General features: G+C 51.5%; 1 protein-coding gene across 3 annotated transcripts in view; it reads right to left on the reverse strand.

Moving 5' to 3' along the window:
* Positions 1-19,704, reverse strand: part of AP2A2 (adaptor related protein complex 2 subunit alpha 2) — a 79,691-nt gene that overhangs the window by 59,378 nt on the left and 609 nt on the right. The gene's annotated exons all lie outside the window — the stretch shown is intronic.

Raw genomic sequence — 19,704 nt, forward strand, 5'->3', positions numbered from 1 at the left:
TTGATCTTAATTTAATTATCTTAACAAACCAATTCTCAAATTCACTGATTCTTTCTTCTGCCAGCTCAGATCTGCCACTAAGCCCCTCCAGTAAATTTTTCACTCTAGTTATTATACTTTCAACTCCAGAGTTTCAATTTGGCTTTTTTTTTTTAATAATTTCTACCTCTTCTTTGATATGCTCTATTTCGTGAGACATCATTTTCATGTTTTAATTCTTCAGACACAGTTTAAGTTCTTGGCACAGATTTAGAATAGCAGATTTGAAGACCTTGTCTAATAAGTTCAACATCTGGACCCTTTCAAGGATAGTTTCTACTGGCTACTTTTTTCCCTGTGTATAGACTATATTTTCCTTTTTCTTTGTACATCTCCTAATTTTATTGAAAACTGAACATATTAGGTAATATAATGTGGCAATTCTGGAAACCCAAACGCCCCCTCCCCAGGAATTATTGGTGCTATTTGCCGTTACTCTGGTTGTTGCTGTGTCAGTTTCTTTAGTAACTTCCTGAACTAGTTCTGTAAAGTCTGTAATTCCCTAGAGTTTACAACTACCGAAGTCTTGGCTTAGCTAACTTAGTGGTCAGTTCATGACTGACCGGGGATCGCCTTCAGGGCCTTGAGCAAGTGTCCCAGACACTGCCAAGGAACTCTGTGTGTGAAGCCTGTCAGCACTTGGGCCGGATGTAACTCTGCCTCTGCTTCACTCCCTGTTCGCACAGGGACTCACGACTGGTCGGAGGCGAGACACTGCGGCCTTCTCAAGTCTTTCCCAGGCATACGTATAATCCTGCACTCACGCAGCCTTCCAGATCCACAGAAACCTGTCAGAGCGTTTCAAAGCACCCTAATAGCATGTCATTCTTTGCATCTTCCTTTGAAGATTTTGGCCAGACGCCTGTTTGCCCCCAACTGTGATATTAAACAAATGTCACTGACTGTTTTCCACGACACACTAGGACAGGGCTTTTCCCACTGAACGAAGTTAAATAATGTTAAGTTCTGCAAATGAGGCTTTTCCGGAAAGCTACAAGACTGGCCAGACAGTAACCGTGCTCTAAGAACAGGACTTTCTGAGGGGCTCCAAACCCGACCGGTCTCTCCAGTGGCTGCAAGGCTGCTTGTTTTCACAGCTACATGGTTGTGAAGCTGCCTACTGTCAGTGCCACTGCAAATCACGGGAGAGGATACTGAGAGGAGGTCAAGTTAGAGGTTCAACAGTTTTGTTGAATAAATCCGCCTGACACTGTCTGAACCTTTAATTTCCAGAGCTCTGGCAGAGTCGATGTAGACCGTTTTTACCACTGTTTTCAATGTCTTTATGGCGGGATGGACTGATGGAGGTTCTCAATCCACCATTCTGAGTAAATGGCAATTCTGCTACAGATTCAAAGCCACTACTAATAAAGAGTACTTGACCACCTGCGCCCTATCGATTCTGCTCTCTGTATCTCCAAAACCCACCCCACCTTTCCACTCCTACTCCCTTGATTTAGACCCTCACCATCTCCTAGACCAAAGCAATTTCCTGCCTCTAAGCCTAGTCTGAAATCCATCCTCTGCATTCAAAATTACTGTTGTACTAAGAAAAAATTAAGTTGCATAGTGTCACTGTCCTTCTTAAAATACATCAGTGGACCACACCTTCCAGAGAACGTCCCCCACGCTCTGCTCCAGCCTGTCTCTCCTGCCCTGTCCTACTGCCAGAACCCCACCACCCGCTAGACACTACTCATGCTAAAAACCACCCACAACTCCATGCATCCTGCTGCCACTCTACAGCGTGACTGACGGTGTCCCCACTTTCCTGGACAATCTCCTTGCACTGTGAGGTTACTAAGACCTGACCCAAATACTATCTCTGTATTACCGTGCCTGACCGCTCTCTCCTAAGCTCATCATTACTCATTTTCACTACTCATCTCACACCACTTAACACTATGCATTCAAGGGCTTGAGCAACGCTGAGGACAGAGACCATGTCTCATTATTCCAAATGTTTAATGTGTAAAAACAAACCAAAAAACAAAACAAAAAAAAAAGCCACAGTCTTTATAATGCTCTACGAAGGCCCTACATACCACTTGTCTCCCCAGCTCCATACCACTCTGACCTAACCGCCCGCTCCCATCCTCTGGGCTTGCTCTACTGCAGCCGCATCGGACTGCTATCTCCTGCATACACTGCTCATCCCCCCCTCCCACCCCCGTGAAAGCCTTCGCACGTGTGGTTCCCTCTGACCAAGGTGTTCTCCCCGCTCACTTCCGTACGGCCCAGTGCCTTCAAGTTTCCTTCACAGCAAGACCAATCCTGATCAGCCTATTTGGAGTTGAAAACACAGCCTCATATTCCCCACCACCTTCTCTCCCTAACTTCTCTCTCTTGCATTTACTGTCTTCCAACATAAGCTATAATTTCCTTTCTATTCTCCAGCTCCATCTACCAGAATGTATGTGAGCTCCCTGTGAGCAGGCAGACTTGTGCGTCTGAGTCACTGGTGTGGCCTCGGAGCGCAGGACAGGACCTGGAACTCAGCAGGTCCTCAGATGATGCTCCGTGAGGACAGCAGGCCCAGCACACGGTGTGCGTTAACAACAGCGTACGTCTGAGCACTTATCATATGCTAAACTGTCCCAAGAGCTTTTACACAACTGAGCTAACAAACCACTAAGCTTGGGGTTGCCTGGGTGGCACAATTGGTTAAGCATCTGGCTCTTGGTTTCGGCTCAGATCAGGATCTCAGGGTCGGGAGATCAAGCCCAGCATCAGGCTCTGAGCTCAGCAGGGAGTCTGCCTGAGATTCTCTCTCTCTCCCTCTGCCCCTCTCAATCACATTCTGTCTCTCTCAGTCTCTAAAATAAATAAACAAATCTTAAAAAAAAAAAAAAAAAAAAAGAGGGTGCCTGGTGGGGTAGGTTGGGCGTCTGCCTTCAGCTCAGGTCAAGATCTCAGGGTCCTGGGATTGAGCCTTCCATCGGGCTCCCTGCCCAGCGGGAAGCCTGCTTCTCCCTCTCCCGCTCCCGCTCCCCCTGCTTGTGTTCCCTCTCTCGCTATGTCTCTCTCTGTCAAATAAATAAATAAAAATCTTAAATGAAAAAAAAACAAAAACAAAAACAAAAAAACAGCCAGGGATGCCTGGGTGGCTCAGTCTGTTAAGCATCTTCCTTCAGCCTGGGTCATGATCCCAGGGCCCTGGGATCGAGTCCCACATGGGGCTCCCTACTCAGCAGGGAGCCTGCTTCTCCCTCTGCCTGCCCCTTCCCCTGCTTGTGCGCACTCTCTCTCTCCCGCTAGTGTTCTCGCTCTCTGACAAATAAATAATCTTTTAAATAAATAAGTAATAAAATAAACATATACACGCATACGTACACTATACATGTACATAAAATTAGTCCGAAACTCACGTAAAGGAAGAAGACCGTATGATAAGAGCGGTCACCACAATCTGGGATGCTGGAAAGAGGTGACCAAGCGGCAAGTACTCAGACTGACAGAGCGAGCTGGGCCCAGCGCCTGCGAGGGGAAACTAGTGAAACGAGCCTCCCCGAGAACCGGAAAGGCCTAGGACTGAAACCGTCGGGTGCCTCGGGAGGCGGGCCTCAGGAGGAGGCCAAGTCTATGTAAGGAGCAGCGGGCTCCCTCCAGCACACCCTGCTGTCAGGCCAACTGCCCGCCACCACCAGCAGAAGACCAGAGGTTCCCCCTCTGGAAAAGCAGGAACACGGAAGCTCTAGCCCTGGTGACGCCGGCGAAGGCTGGGCTACGGTGCCGAGCCGAGAGGAGCACCACTGAGTGACGACTCACTGGTGGGGAAGGCCGCCGTCCCCGGAACAACGGCAGCTGGGCTTACGGTCCCCGCCTGCCTCACCAGGCGAGAGACGAGACTGAAGCGTCATTCTGGAGAGACTGAGGAGACCACTGACATGCAGGCTCCCCCAGCGACAGAGACCCCTCACCCCTCACCGTGCAGGGAGGCCTCCCGCGGGAGCTCTGACCGTGCTGGCCAATGCCGGTGCGTGTGCGGGCACAGGGTCCCGCCACCGGGCACCCGGGAAGTGCCCACAGCATGAGCCAGAGACCAAAGCCAACCTGCAGAAAAGGAGAGCAAAGAGGCTCTACAGAGCAAGACACTCCAAAGCAACACAGAGAAAATACAGGGGTTTTTTATATTTTATTTATTTATTTATTTGGCAGACAGAGATCACAAGCAGGCAGAGGCAGGCAGAGAGAGAGGAGGAAGCAGGCTCCCCGCTGAGCAGAGAGCCCGATGCGGGGCTCGATCCCAGGACCCTGAGACCATGACCTGAGCCGAAGGCAGAGGCTTAACCCACTGAGCCACCCAGGCGCCCCGAAAATACAGTTTTAAGAACCAGATAACACCAAAAAAAGGAGCACTCAGACAATAAGAAAGGCCTCAAATTATAAGAGTACTTGCAGAAATTTCTTAAAAGTTCAAAAGAAGGGCTAGAGGACAAAGTTGAAAGTGCCAGAAATGAACCACCACAGTGATAAAGAAATGGGAGAGGAAAGAAAAAAGGTAAGAAAATGTGAGTCAAGAGGTCCAACTTTCACCTCTTAATAGAGGACCAGTGAAAAAGAAGAAAGTGAAAGGGAATAATCAAAGAGATAAAACAAGAACGCTCCCCCACACGGAAAGGACACAAGTTTCCAGACTGAAAAAGGTCACCGGGAGCCCAGGGGGCTCAGTCCGTTAAGCCGCTGCCTTCGGCTCAGGTCATGATCCGGAGTCCCAGGACTGAGCTCCACTTCGGGCTCCCTGCTCAGCAGGGAGTCTGCTTCTCCCTCTGACTTCTCCCCTCTCATGCTCTCTCTCAAATAAATAAATAAAATTTTTAAAAACAGAGAGAGAGAGCAAGGTCACCATGCGCCACGCCCCTGGCACAGCATCTTAAAATCGCAGACACTAGACACTAGGAATACAGCTGAACCTTTAAAACTGAGGAAAAGTTACTTTCAGCTAGCATTCTACCAGAGCCAAATTCTCAATTAAGTACAATGGTTAAAAAAAAAACAAACAAAAAAAACAAAAAAAAAACTTCTTTTCAAAAATGCAAAATCTCAGAAGAATTTTACCTGCTACACACTCTCACCGAGCACAAAGCAACACAAGCCCAGAGGACAGACACGCAGGCTCCAAAGAACAGAGGTCCAGCCAGAGACAAGGCCAGGACTACAAGGAAGGGAAGTCCCAGGAGGACAGCGTGAGCAGAAACAACCAGTCCAGACAACGGCAGAACCGATCACCCCACGAAGGACATGTCCAACACGCAAGGTAGGGGCTGAGAGGCTACTGGCTGCGTCCAGCCCGTGACTCGGGCTCTTACGGTCACATCCAGACGGTCAGGGCTGAAAAACAACCGGAGCATTAACACATACAAAAAAGTAGAGGGCACTGGGCTGGCTCAGTTGGTGGAGCATGTGACTCTTGATCCCAGGGTCATAAGTTCGAGCCCCACATGGGGTGTAGAGACTACTTAAAAATAAAATCTTTAAAAAAAAACAAAAGTACAAAAGCAGTAATGAACACCAAAGATATTAAGTTGAACTACCGAGCCAGCTGGGGGGCTCTGTTGGTAACGCATCTGACTTTGGCTCAGGTCATGATCCCAGGGTCCTGGAAGTGAACCCCATGTCGAGCTCCCTGCTCAATGGGGAGCCCGCTTCTCCCCCTCCCTCTGTTGCTCCCCTCCTGCTCATGCTCTCGCTCTTTTACTCTAATAAATAAAGAAAATCTTTTTTAAAAAAAAGTTGAACTACCATTCTCAGCTGAGAGTATTTTCAGACATTAAATGCTATACATTAATTAAATAAAATACTGTGGCACGTTAGAGAATGGCACAAGGAAAGCTCAGGTAAATTAAATCATTATCTTCCAAAGTAAGAAGTCAATAAATAATAACTAAATGGGAAAAAACACCCATAGGTGGTATAACATGGGATTCAGTAATTACATTGTTTTAAAGTAAATATGACAAAAAATGGCCATAAAATGAAAATAAATGACTCTGAGGTTCAAGAATGGGGAGATGAGGCAGAGGTCGAGTGTTTTACAATTAACTTCTTAAACTGCATTCTTGATTTTAACCTCCTCGTAACTTTTCAAAACATTCAGGACAAGACTAGACAAGAAAATAACAAAACGCACACCACTGAGAAAACCTGCCCAACTGCCCACCATGACACGACCTCTCTCCAAGCCATGCTAAGATCACCACCGTTGGTGATGAATGTCCATGCACATCACCCCCACACAACCCTCTGGCCTTGACCTCCGCTCCTCACATGATCTGGTCCCCACCCAAGACATCCCGCCAACAGTCACCCTCCCACCCGTGGTCCACCACAGGTGTCCTGCCGGCCCCAACCTTTCAGCCCACTCAGTCAGGTAAGCCAAGTCTTCTGACACCCATGAGCCACCCTGACCCCAGGACCTGATTTCTTTCTCTTCCTCTCCCTCCCTCTCTCCCTTTCCCTCTCTCTTCCCCGCCCCTTCCCCATGGTCACCCCCTCTTAGCCAGCTTCAATCCCTTCACATACACCAAGTCCTGACCCTGCTTCTCTGTCTGTGCACCTACCCCTCCCTGCTGAATCCACTTCTTGGCCACCTGGCACCACACACGGCCCGGACAGCCGAGTGTGCCTGGGGAAAGCACACACCCAGTCACTGGGCTGGCCTCGCACGCGCAGGGAGCCCAGGGAGGCCCTGCCCGGCTCTCCTAGGCTCTTCTGAACCGCCACCCCAAGGCTTCCCCTCTACCCCCAATAGCCCCTCCCTCACCGCCCCCACTGGCCACCAGAGAGCCCTCCTGACAGCACTCAAGCGCTCACACCACCGCCCCTGCTCCTCAGCTCTGCCTGCTTCCCCGCCCCTCCTCTTCCCAACACCACCATCAGAATTCTTCCGCAAGTAAGTCCCTTCTCTGCTCACCGCCAGCCCCTCCTCCCTACTGGCTCCCCCCGTCACTCAGGATGAAACCCAGAGCTCTCAGAACAGCCCATGAGATCCCTATCATCTCCCTTGCCCCTTGCACCCAACTGCAACGTCCCAGGCTCTCTCCCCAACCCTCAGTCCAGCCACACTGTGCCCCAGCACTGCAGGGCGTGCCTGACCCCTAGCTGCACTACCTAAACTGTGGTTCCCTTCTTCTGCCTTGTTTCCCCTTCACACGCGGTGTGCGGTGCACAAAGTACCGCGCTTACATCACGTCTCCCTCGCCAGAATGTAAGCCACACAGCGATGCTCTTGTTTATTTTGCTCACTGTGCAGAACTGGCACTCAGTGCATGGATGAACAAATGAATCAAACTCAAAAAAAATGTGTTTGACCCCACTGTGATGAGCATACCCCCAGCACCCCACCGCCCCATCCTGCAACGACGCCCACACCCTAATACCAGGACCTCGTAGGATATCTTCCAGGGCAAAAGGGACTCTGCACGTGTAATTAAGATAGGGACGTATCCTGGGTCCTGCTGATGGGCCCAATATAATCTTAAAAGCAGAGAACTTGTTCTGCCTGGAGGCGGAAGATGAGCCAAGTCGAGAGATTGTACTTTGAGAGGGACTCGCTGGAGAGGCCTCATGCGAGCCTTGAGAAGGCACGTGGGCTGCCCCTAGGAGGTGACCAGCCGGCAAAGGGGACCCCAGCCCTGTGCTACAAGGACTGGCTACAAGCAGCGGTCACCACCAGAGTCTCCAGAAGGAACACCCTGATGTCAGCCTTGTGAGACTCTAGGCAGAGGACCCTGCTGGTCCAGGCTGCTAACCCTGTGTGCACTTGTCATAGCAGCGAGAGAGCTCATCCGCCTTCCGCAACCTGCAGTCACCATCTTCTCTCTCTCCTCTTTACAGGAGAGCTCTTCGAGGGTTGACTCTCAGGCTTCCCAATTATTCTCCCAATTATTCTACCCCATTAAGTTCACCTCTGCACCAGACTGCTTCCTCCTCACTGGCCTGTGTCCTCCCACCTAGATGCGGCTCTCCTGACTGCTTCCGGTCTGCATGCCCGGAGCTCCAGCCATCGTCCCGGAGAGATGGGCCAGCACCGTGCTTAGGAGAGAACGCTCGGAGCAGGTCGCCAAAGTGTGATCCCGGTTCTACCACTTCCTAGGCAGTCACATGGCCGTGGGCTCAGGGCCTCAGGTTGCTCATCTATGGAACAGGGAGGACCGCAGTACCTACTGTGAGGGTCACCATGACGATCTGATACAGTAGTGAAGGCAGCGGACTTGGAAGCATGCCGGGCACGCAGTAAAGCTACAGGAGTGAAAGTATAGCTCTCTCTACAGATGATTTCTACTCACTCCCTCGGTGAGCTCCCAGGCTCATGGCTTCAAACACCTACAAGGAATGCCCTCGTATTTTTACCCCTAGCCCAGACCTCTTCTCTGAATCCCAGTCTTGGAATTCATGTCCCACTGCAGATTCAATGTCTCTCCCCAAAACCTAATGGTGATCAACAGGGACATGATTTACCTTCCCACCTCAGGCAACTAAAAACCTAGACAAAACACCAGTTCTCAGAAACTGGACAGCAGACTACGGACAAGAGTAGTCACCGAGAGGCAGAGAAGAACCAAGATGAGGCTCAAGCTGCTCCCGCTCACTGCTTTGGGAGGGAGGACCCAAACAGAGCCCTGAGGTCTCCGCAAAGTGAGGAACACACCCAGGAGGCTAGAGCGCGCAGGGAGGAGCACTGGAACAGAGCCCACCGGATGGAGAGCAGAGCGCCGGTGAGCCACAGAAGGGTCCTGGCGTCCAGGTCGCATTCCTTTTCTGCTCAAGCAAAGACAGGAAGCTCCTGAGGCTGTTGGAAGAGCCGCCGGAAAGAAACCAGAGGGTAAACCATGGAAGGCAGCATAGGGCCAGCAAGCCAGAGGGAAATCTTGTAAAACCAGGGCACGGAGCCGAGCTCTAAGAAGAAGCGCTATCCCTCAGGAGTGGGGTCAAATCAGTCCCAGACTAACGGCTGCTCTGGTCCCTCCTTGTAAAATCAAACGGTTTTCAGGAAGTTGAGCTTCATCCTGGAACAAAACTCAAGGATATTTAAAGAAATACAACAATCTTTAGGACTGGCAAGGTGAAATTCACGACATCTGGCATCCAGTAAAAAATTACAGATATGGCGCCTGGGTGGCTCAGTGGGTTAAAGCCTCTGCCTTTGCCTCAGGTCATGATCTCAGGGCCCTGGGATCCAGCCCCGCATCGCTCTGTGCTCGGCGGGGAGCCTGCTTCTACCTCTCTCTCTGTCTGCCTCTCCGCCTACTTGTGATCTCTGTCTGCCAAATAAATAAATAACATCTACAAAAAAAAAAAAAAAAAAAAAAAGATTTTGCTTATTTAGGGGCGCCTGAGTAGCTCAGTCATTAAGCATCTGCCTTCGGCTTAGGTCATGATCCTAGGGTCCTGGGATCGAGCCCCGCATCGGGCTCCCTGCTCAGTGGGAAGCCTGCTTCTCCCTCTCCCACTCCCCAGCTTGTATTCCCTCTCTTGCTGTCTCTCTCTCTGCCAAATAAATAAATCAATCTTGGGGCGCCTGGGTGGCTCAGTGGGTTAAAGCCTCTGCCTTCGGCTCAGGTCGTGATCCCAGGATCCTGGGATCGAGCCCCGCATCAGGCTCTCTGCTCAGCGGGGAGCCTGCTTCCTCCTCTCTCTCTGCCTGCCTCTCCGCCTACTTGTGATCTCTGTCTGTCAAATAAATAAATAAAATCTTTGAAAAAAAAAAAGATTTTGCATTAAAAGAAGGCAAATAAAAAAAACTAAAATAAAATAATTTTTTAAAAAAGATTTTGTTTATTTATTTGAGAGAGAGAGAGCACAAGCAGGAGGAGGGGCAGAGGCTGAGGGAGAAGCAGGCTTCCCACGGGGCAGGGAGCCTAACCAGTGGTTGGATCCCAGAACTCTGGGATCATGACCTGAGCTGAAAGCAGACACTGAGCCGACTGAGCCACCCAGGTGTCCCAATAAATAAATCTTTAAAAAAAAAAATACACCTTCTTCAGGCTACCTGACCTGAGCACGTTCTTTGATATTGAGAACCTTCCCCGCTCTCTGTTCGTTTTCCCTACTTTATTTTCCTCCAAAACAGATCAACAAAAAGATGAATGGATATAAATAAATACATATTTTTCTCATCTACTTTGTCTGCCTACTCTCGTAAGCACTGAGGTTCTGAAAGCAGAGGAATTTTGTCCATTTGCTGAACCACTGAATCCCGGGGCCTAGAAGAGATAGCGCCTGGCACACACCAGGCGCTCAGTAGACTTCGCATATGAACAAACAGGTGAATTGTACAATTAAATCAGAAAACAGAATCCAGAAAAATAAACGAATTTTGAAATATACGCCTTCAAAATATACTTCGCTCTTGGGGTTATACCAAATGTATAGCAAAACCGTAAGAACACTGTAGGAAGAACTTTGGTTTTTTGACTACTCGATATTAAAGAGATTTAAATTACGTCCGCAGCAAATGCCGCATTAGAGAACACACATCGGACACGAACACCCAACAGAAAAGCATCTCCTGTCCCCTGTGACCAGCATCTGCGCAAGCGGTCCACCGCTCCAACCCATGGATGACAACCTCAGGAAAAAAAAGAAAAGAAAAGAAAACGTCAGGAACTGAACAACTTGGCACAAAAGGCCCCGCAATCAGTCACACACACACACACACCCCCCCCGCCCCGTCTGCTTCCTCGAACAAAACCTACAACCTAATTAAAAGAAATAACTCGGACGGGCGGGGGGGGGGGGTTGGTGCCTGGGTGGCTTCGTCGTTAGTTAAACGTCTGCCTTCGGCTCAGGTCATGATCCCGCATCGGGATCCCTGCTTGGCGGGGAGCCTGCTTCTCCCTCTGCCTGTTCCCCCTGCTTGTGCTCGCTCTTTCTCTTTCTCTCTCTGTCAAATAAATAAATAAAATCTTAAAAAAAAAAGATTGTATTTATTTATGTGACAGACCGGGATCACAAGCAGGCAGAGAGGCAGGCAGAGGGGGAAGCAGGCTCCCCGCGGAGCAGAGAGCCCGGTGTGGGGCTGGGTCCCAGGACCCTGGGATCATGACCCGAGCCGAAGGCAGCGGCTTAACCCACTGAGCCACCCAGGCGCCCCAAATAAAAATCCTTTAAAAATTAAAAAAGTAAAAAAAAGAAAGAAAGAACTGAGGTTATGAAGAATGTGTCCCACAGAAGAAAGGCCTGCTGCAGACCCGCGGAAGGAGGCGTTGCCACCACAGCCCTGGCACAGTCAGCATGAACTGTCACAAAAGACTCTGATTCCCACGGGCACGACAAGGTTCAGACTCAGGTGACCTGATCATGCTGTACCTGACATTTAAAAAAAAGGCGGGGGGAGGGCACCTGGGTGGCTCAATTGGTGAAGCATATGCTGTTTGGCTCAGGTCATGATTCTAGAATACCCTCCCCGCCTTCTGCTCCTCCCCCTGCTCACGAGCACACGCACCCCTGCACCCCCCACACAAATAAAACAAATCTTAAAAAAAAAAAGCTACAGAACTGTATTTTTCAGTAGCAATAAATGCCACCAAAAGTGTTTCAAAATAATCATTTTCCTGCTCTATTTTTTCTCTCAGCTCAGTAGTCATCTAAAACAGCATCAGTTGATGCTTTTCTCAATGCTTTTTTTTTTTTTGAAGATTTTATTTATGTATTCGACACAGAGAGAGAGAGATCACAAGCAGGCAGAGAGGCAGGCAGAGGGGGAAGCAGGCTCTCCGCTGAGCAGAGAGCCCAACGCGGGGCTCGATCCCAGGAACCTGAGACCACGACCTGAAGGGAAGGCAGAGGCTTTAACCCACTGAGCCACCCAGGCGTCCCTTCTCTGTGCTTTTTAAACCGTATTAGAAACATGTAATTGGGCGCCTGGGTGGCTCAGTGGGTTAAGCTGCTGCCTTCGGCTCAGGTCATGATCTCAGGGTCCTGGGATCCAGCCCCACATGGGGCTCTCTGCTCAGCAGGGAGCCTGCTTCCCTCTCTCTCTCTGCCTGCCTCTCTGTCTACTTGTGATCTCTCTCTGTCAAATCAATAAATAAAATCTTTAAAAAAAAAAAAAAAAGAAACATGTAATTGCTCTCAACCACATTACATGAAGGCAGGCTGGCCACAGAAAAAGCAAAACGCAAATCCCAATACGGCCCTGCCTGCCCTAAGTTGCTGCAAGTGCTTTAGGTACGCAACTAACCAATCCTCATGACACTCCTGACCTGGCACCAGGAGGGAGTTTAAAGGGAAGGAAAACACCTTACGATGTCAAACAGAAACAAGACAACCCAATTTGGATGCTGACCCCACACTTTTACTCGTGAGCAGATGACAAATCCTGGGCATGTGACCAGGGAAATGGGAAACACCAGAACACAAGGAACACACGAAACCGCCACAGCTGTCCTTGGGTTCACAACTGGAGCAAAACTGAAGACTCCAGACTCCAGAGAGCCACAGTTCGCAAAACTGAGAGACGAAAGGAAGCAGTACCAGCATCTGGCCCAAAACACCCGCAGAAACTTTTGTTTCCCCTCAAGTCCCTGTTTCCTGAGGCAGCAGGAAGCTGAGGGAGCCATCCCAGGCCAGAACCTAGCAAGGGAGTGGGTCTCGGCCTTACTGCAAAGACCGTCCTCTCCTCATGGGGCACATCATGCCCTCTCCAACCTGTCGCACCCCCACTAACACAGACGACCAACTCCAAGGGCCAGACCACAGGCCCCATCCCCTCGCCTGATGTGCCTCCCACCTTCCCACCCGGTGGCTCCCAACTCCCACTGAATTCTCCTGACTCCACGCCCCACACTCTCATGATTAAATGACTGTGGGCCACAGTCCTCGTCCTCTTTGCTGAGAACAGTGAGGGAAGAAGAACCAAAGGCTGGCAGGAAGTGACGTGTGTAGGCGGGCAGGACCCAGAGTGTCCCCACAAGTTCACGCCGCATCTTATGAGCAGTCACAACAGTCTGGGCATGGCTAGGACTCGCCTCTCCCTTTCTGGCTCTGTGTACCCTGCACCCCACCACCCCCACACTCTCTTAGCCCTTCTTCCCGACCAGGCACCACAGCACTATTTGCAAACAAGGCCACTTCCTCCCTGCCTGCTGCTTACCCCCAGCACGGCCAAGAACCCTCCCAGGCCTCCCCACCCGAGTGCGTGTGCGAAAGCTAATCTTACCGCTCAGCCTCAGCTCCCCTCCCTGGGGGAACGCCCACGGGAACCCATCCGCCCTGAACGTGGCATAAGCAAGTGCACATACAACTTCTCATGACATCTCAACCATGTAAACTTGCATCACGAAGTCAGTTATGTTTAAAAAGGTCAATGCCAGAATCAATAAATGCAGTTTGATAATCTAAATCTCAGACATCACACGACCCAGTGAAAACTGTTCATTCTAGTGTCTTAGGAGCGCCATTCGTTGTGTTAAGGTGAGGGCAAAATCATCTAATCTACTTCACACTGCGCGGAAGAGGACAGAAACCACCAACACTCTAGCTCCCAAATGTGTGTTTTGTTTTGTTTTTAAGGATTTTATTTATTTATTTGTCAGAGAGAGAGAGAGCGCGCACAAACAGGGGGAGCCGCAGGCAGAGAGAGAAGCAGGCCCCCGCTGAGCCAGGAGCCCAATACGGGGCTCGATCTCAAGACCCTGAGATCATGACCTGAGCCAAAGGCAGAGGCTCAACCCACTGAGCCCCCAGGCGCCCCATCAAACCTGTGGTTTCAGTATCAGCCCCCTGTGCTGACCACAATGAAGGAGGACAGGAGGGGCACCGTTCCTATCTAGCTATCCCACACTCATCTCATCCTACTGGATCCAGGGAGGGAATGGACCAGACACGCTTTAACAAAAACAGAATATTCAACAAGGTCAAGGGTAAATACGAAACACTCCGAAGTCTGACTCAGAACTACCTTTTGTAGATGCCAGAGCTTCTGGTGTTCCTCACTCTTCCGTCTGCCCTCTAGGACCTCCCCACTTGCTTTCAGGGCAAGGATTCATCTTGTTCACCTGACAACTGCCTACTCCCCTAATTCTGCATTCAGGAGTCCTGAATACAGGCGGCGCTTGGTAAGGATGAGTCCACTGGCCAGAACTCGTCTCCCCATTTGTCCACAAGCTCTTCAGGGGAATAGGGACCACACATTCTATTTCTCTGAACTCCACACATTTCACAGAAAAGGTCCAGATGCCATCCCTTACCCAAAACCCAAGGCCCGATGCGTCCCAGAATCCAGAACGGCTCAGACTCTAGGAGGAAGCACAGGACCCAGTCACTGTGGCCTAGAAGCACAATGCACTTGTGAACATTCGCACAGGGGGAGGCCACACAGAGCTTCTGGCTGTATTTTCGCCAAATGAGTTCACCAAAGACTCAGAAAAACATTTTTTGTTTTGGGAGTCTTATAAGCTTTGAAATTTGAGCTAAGGGAAGACAGCCCCAGGCCTGAAGAATTCCAAGGTGCTCAGAGCCCCGCCCACTCAGGAGCTCGCACCAGGGAGCCCCTTGTCTTGCGGGGGGGGGGGGCATCACACCCGAATCCACCCCCCCAGCTCTGACTCTGCAATTTTTTTAAAGCCAAGGAGATGCTACTTAATCTCACAAAGAGTCTTCCCGATAATTCTGCAAGTACAAAATCCTGACACATACTGTTGCCAAAACAACAGAGCAAAAATCACTTTAAGAGGAAAGAGAAGTTGGGGCGCCTGGTTGGCTCAGTGGGTTAAGCCTCTGCCTTCGGCTCAGGTCATGGTCCCAGGGTCCTGGGATCGAGCCCCGCATCGGGCTCTCTGCTCAGCGGGGAGCCCGCTTCCTCCTCTCTCCCTCCTGCCTCTCTGCCTGCTTGTGATCTCCGTCTGTCAAATCAATAAATAAAGTCTCTAAAAAAAAGGGGTGGGGGAAGAGAAGTAATGCGAAGTACCGGGCATGAGAGTTCACTTACACGACACTCCAGCTTGTCATAAAAGAAACAGGGGGTCCCCCGCTCCAGAGGAGCTAGAAGGGAAACAGGGAAGAACACACAGGTATTTCCTAGCAGCAGTAACCACCAACCTCAGCAGAAAAATTCAACCTGGATCAAAGACTTCCTTCCTTCCCCCGGCATGCCCCTTCTTCCCTCCCTTCACCCTCTGCCACACACGTCCTACATCCGTTTCTAAGGAATATAAATCATGCAGAGCCGTGCAAAAGAAAATATGCAAGAAGAGCATTCTTTTTCAAAAAGTCAGCATTTTTTAAATGTCCTGTCAAGACTAAAATGAACATCAATCTTTTTTTAAGAACTGTAAAAGTTAAAAAGCAGACTGGCAAACTGTGATTCTGATCTCTATCGTTACTAAGGAAAAAATCAAGTACCAACGTCACGTTTAACTTCCGACACTGAAGCTTAAGCGGAACTTCAATTTTTTATGTTCAGTTTCTCCACGTTCAATTTATGACTCATAACAAACGGAATTTTATGAACCAATAAGTGTTTTAAACTTTAGTCATGCTGAAAAACAATTCAAAGGGATGCCCAATTTCAACAAAGTTACCAGAGGCAGAAAGGACACCGTTTTGTGACCAACACAATGAGCAGAGCACGGACACTGCCCCAGTCCTTCACGGCACCTGCAGCAGAACCGCATGCTTTCTCCAAGAACACGGGAAATTTGTTTTTTGCCAAATAGCTAATTACATCTCTCCACTCGTTTCCCTTCATTTGAGTGAGTGCCTGGAGGGATGAAATAAAATGCCTCCAAGCGCGAGGGACGGGTCTTAAGTCATCTGCACAGCACAGCCCCCGCCACCACGTGCGCAGAGGAGTAAGTGGCAATTTCCTGCCCACTGGCAACATGACTGGTCTCACAAGAATGAAGACCTATCACTTCTCTCTCACTGTAGTCTTGATTATTCTGCAATCAACTCCAAGTCTGGTATTTTCAGCACGGTTTTACACTCTCAGCGCTGTCACGGCACTGACCGGTCCACGACAGCGCGCAGAGACGCGTTAAGTTCTATACAACCGTCCCCCGACAAAGCGCGCGTGTGAAAGTAAACAGAAGTAGCAAATAGCTACTCTCTTCCCAATTTCAGCAGTTCTTTCATTTTCTTTAAATTCATCCCTTGAGGGGTGCTGGGTGCCTCAGTCGGTTGAGGGTCTGACCCTAGGTTTCAGCTGAGGTCATGATCTCAGGGTACTGAGAACGCGCCCGCATCAGGCAGCCGGCTGGGTGTGGAGCCTGCCTGACATCTCTCTATTCCCTCCTGCTTGTGTGTGCACGCGCGTTCGTGCTCTCACTCGCTCGCTCTCGCAAACAAATAAATCTTTAGGAAAAAAATCCGGGACGCCTGGATTGGCTCATCAGTTAAACATCTGCCTCCGGCTCAGGTCATGATCCCAGAGTCCTGCGAGAGAGCCCCGCATCCGGCTCTCTGCTGAGTGGGGAGTCTGCTTCCCCCTCTGCCTGCTGCTCTCCCTGCCTGTGCTCTCTCTCTCTCCCTCTCTGACAAATAAATAAAATCTTTAAAAAAATAAAATAAAATAAATTTTAAAAATTTAAAAAATTTTTTTAAAAACCCACCACTTGGCTATGATAAACATCAATGCAGCAGCCTGGAGGGGCTGCAGGGGACCGTGCCGAGTGAGGAAAGCCCACCTCGACAGCTCACACACCGCACAACGCCACACAACCTCCTTGGGACGTTACGTAGAGACAGAGAACAGACTAGTAGCTGGGAGGGGTAGGCGGGCTATACGGAGTAACGCAAGGGGCTCTGTGATGACGGAACAGCTCTCCGTCCTGATTAATGTGGGGTTACATGAAGCTAAATGTGATAAAAGTACAAAGACACACACACACACACACACACTGCGTCAGGTGAAACTGATAAAATGTGACTACGCCCTGTGGAGTGTACCAATGCCAGTTTCCCGGTGTTGAAACTGTACTGTTATGCAAGAGACCCCCTCTGAAGAGGTGGGGTGAAGGGTGCTGGGACCTCCCTGTCCATTTCTCTGCAACTTCTTGTGAATCTACATTTATTTCAGAACAAAGAATTATTTAAAAATTGGGACTAAATAAAAGGGTTAGAATTTTAAATATCAATTTAAAAACAGAAAAAAAAGAGTTCATTAACTCCCATACACCAAACTCACATTAGCCAAATTCAGCGGCTCTCGGTTGCAGTTAATCAAAAAAGATCAAGTCTTCGGGCACCTGGGTGGCTCAGTGGGTTAAAGCCTCTCCCTTCGGCTCAGGTCATGATCTCAGGGTCCTGGGATCGAGCCCCGCATCGGGCTCTCTGCTCAGTGGGGAGCCTGCTTCCTCCTCTCTCTGCCTACCTGCCTCTCTGCCTGCTTGTGCTAGAGCCCTCTTCGTCAGCTGGGAAACCTGAAGGTCAGCGGCCCCCGGCTTTGGGTGGTGAAGCAGGTAAGAGGCAGTCAGGGTCCCACAAACTCAATGACCTCTCTGCACGGAGCCTGCCTACATCATAACAAGAACCCACTACACACACAAAATCAGAGGTGGGCAAGGAAAGGGGGACACAGGGACTGCTCGCCCTGCCCACCGGGGTTATGATTAGACCGGCTCTGGCCACGGTTGGCTCTCCGAGACCACCTGTAGCCACTGGCCCACACGTGCTTAGAACACTAATCCCTGCCGCCTGCACATCTCGGCCCTCCACCCGCAGTGCCCGTTAGACAAATCATCTTCCAGCGACATCCTCTCTGGCTCACTCGCCTACACATCTACTGGGCACATGTCTCGTGCCGGACGCTGTGCAAGCAGTGGAGAGACACGACGAACAAGACGGGCGCGGAGCCCACCTCACGGGGCTTCCGGTGCAGCGCAGGCACAGCACCCCAAGCCCACGACACTGCTCTGAAGGAGGAGTACAGCACTACGACGGATGGGACACAGGTTAGGGCACAGCGCGGTCGCAAAGGCGTTTCCGAGGAAGGGGCCATAATAAACAGAGACCTGCCCCCGAGAAGGGCGAGGCGCCCCTCCCTCCTGACGCTCCTGCGGGAGAGCGCCGGTCTATCGGTGGCCCTGGTGGCCCTGCGCGGGAGCAGACCGGGCCCCACCCGGCAGTGTCTGCACAACTTGTGTGGCTGCTGCACGGAGGCAGCGACTCGTACAGAGGCCCGGGACGCTGCTCTCCACCGCCACCGGGCAGCGCAGCTCAACAAGGGACGGGCCCCAAGCTCCACGGTGTGGGGCCGGGGAAAGTCCGCCCTATGGTCCGTCGGCAAGGACCTGCAGAGTCCCCCGCGCGGGGCAGGCACCCACCTGCCACTCAAGTGCGCACCTAGCCCAGGACACACGTCTCATATGCAGGTAACTGGCTGTCCAGGACGGGTTTCGATCTCAGTGTCCCTCCTGCCCACCGTGTTTTCCTTCCAAAATGGGAGACTGACATCCCTGCTAATGCAAGGCCACGAGCCCTCCGGCCAAGGGCTCCCCTGCGGTAGCTTTACCGGACGCTCTGATCGCGAGCACCGCTGCCGGGAAACCGTACGGAACAGCAAAGGAAGGAAAAGCTACTCGTAGAAGCTCGGATCTGAGAGAGGTTCCCACGCGGGCCTCTCGGTTTCTCACACAGGACGGAGAGGGACAGAAGAGCTGAGCGTCCCCAGTCTTGGGGAGAACCAGCCGGGCATCTGGGTCCTCCGGTCTAAGGAGGGAGGGGTCAAGGGAAAGCTCCCCACGACAGCATCTACCAGCCAGTGCCGTGACAGTCTTCGAAACAGACGCTGACCCGAAGGTCACGAAGTCAGTCAACTCTCCATGGAAAACAAAACAAAGCAGAAAAGCACCAGATAGGAAACTGGTTTTGTGTCTACTTTAAAACTTAAAGGACGGTGTTCTCGGAGCACCGTAGCCCCTCTGCAGACCACAGCCAGGTTTACAGGTGGACCCACGGTGCCCCCACCAGCCTCCTGGCCTGCCTGCCTTCTGCTGCGGATCTGTCCCACCGTGAGGGGACACGCGTGTCCCCGAGAACACAGACAGCAGCCAGGCCAGTCACCCCAAAGCCATCCCACCCTCTACTGCCCTGCGTCTGGATCCCCCCGGGGAAGGAGTCATTTTAATCAGGGCAGACGAGCCACCAGAGCCCGGCAGGACTCGGCCGTCCCCACTCCCGAAGTGGAAATCCGCGCTGCTTGGAAAAGGCTGGGTTAAATGCTCCATTACTAGAAGACTGCAGGCTGCTCAAGATGACATCATGCGGGGGTCCTCCGGAACCGGTCAACGATGCCACAGCCCCCCACGCGGGTGGACAACAGGCCCCGCCCTGCACCCTGCACCCCGCAACCCCTGCCCCACTGTTGCCTTATCCGCAGGCCCCAGTCCCACCCCCGAGCCTGCCTCCCAGAGCCCTGCACCCTCCTCACCGGCCCTGTAGGTCCCTCGCCCCCTGACCCCTGACCCCTGCCCTCTGGGTCCGCACCCAGACACCCCCGCACCCCCACACCCCAAGCCACGCCCCCGGACCCCCACCCTCTAGGTTCCCAAGCCGGACCCTAGCGCTCCCTGCCTGCGCGCCTGAACCTCTGCCCTCTGGGTCCGCATCCTGGACCCCGCCCCGCACCCCCACACCCCGACCCTACGCCCCCGAGATCCCCACCCCGCACTCCGGCCTGCGACCCCGGACCCCCGCCTTCCGCGTCCGCACCCAGGATCCCGC

Source organism: Lontra canadensis, unplaced genomic scaffold (assembly GCF_010015895.1).
Source record: "Lontra canadensis isolate GAN:19392208 unplaced genomic scaffold, GSC_riverotter_1.0 scaffold66, whole genome shotgun sequence".
NCBI lineage: Eukaryota > Metazoa > Chordata > Mammalia > Carnivora > Mustelidae > Lontra > Lontra canadensis.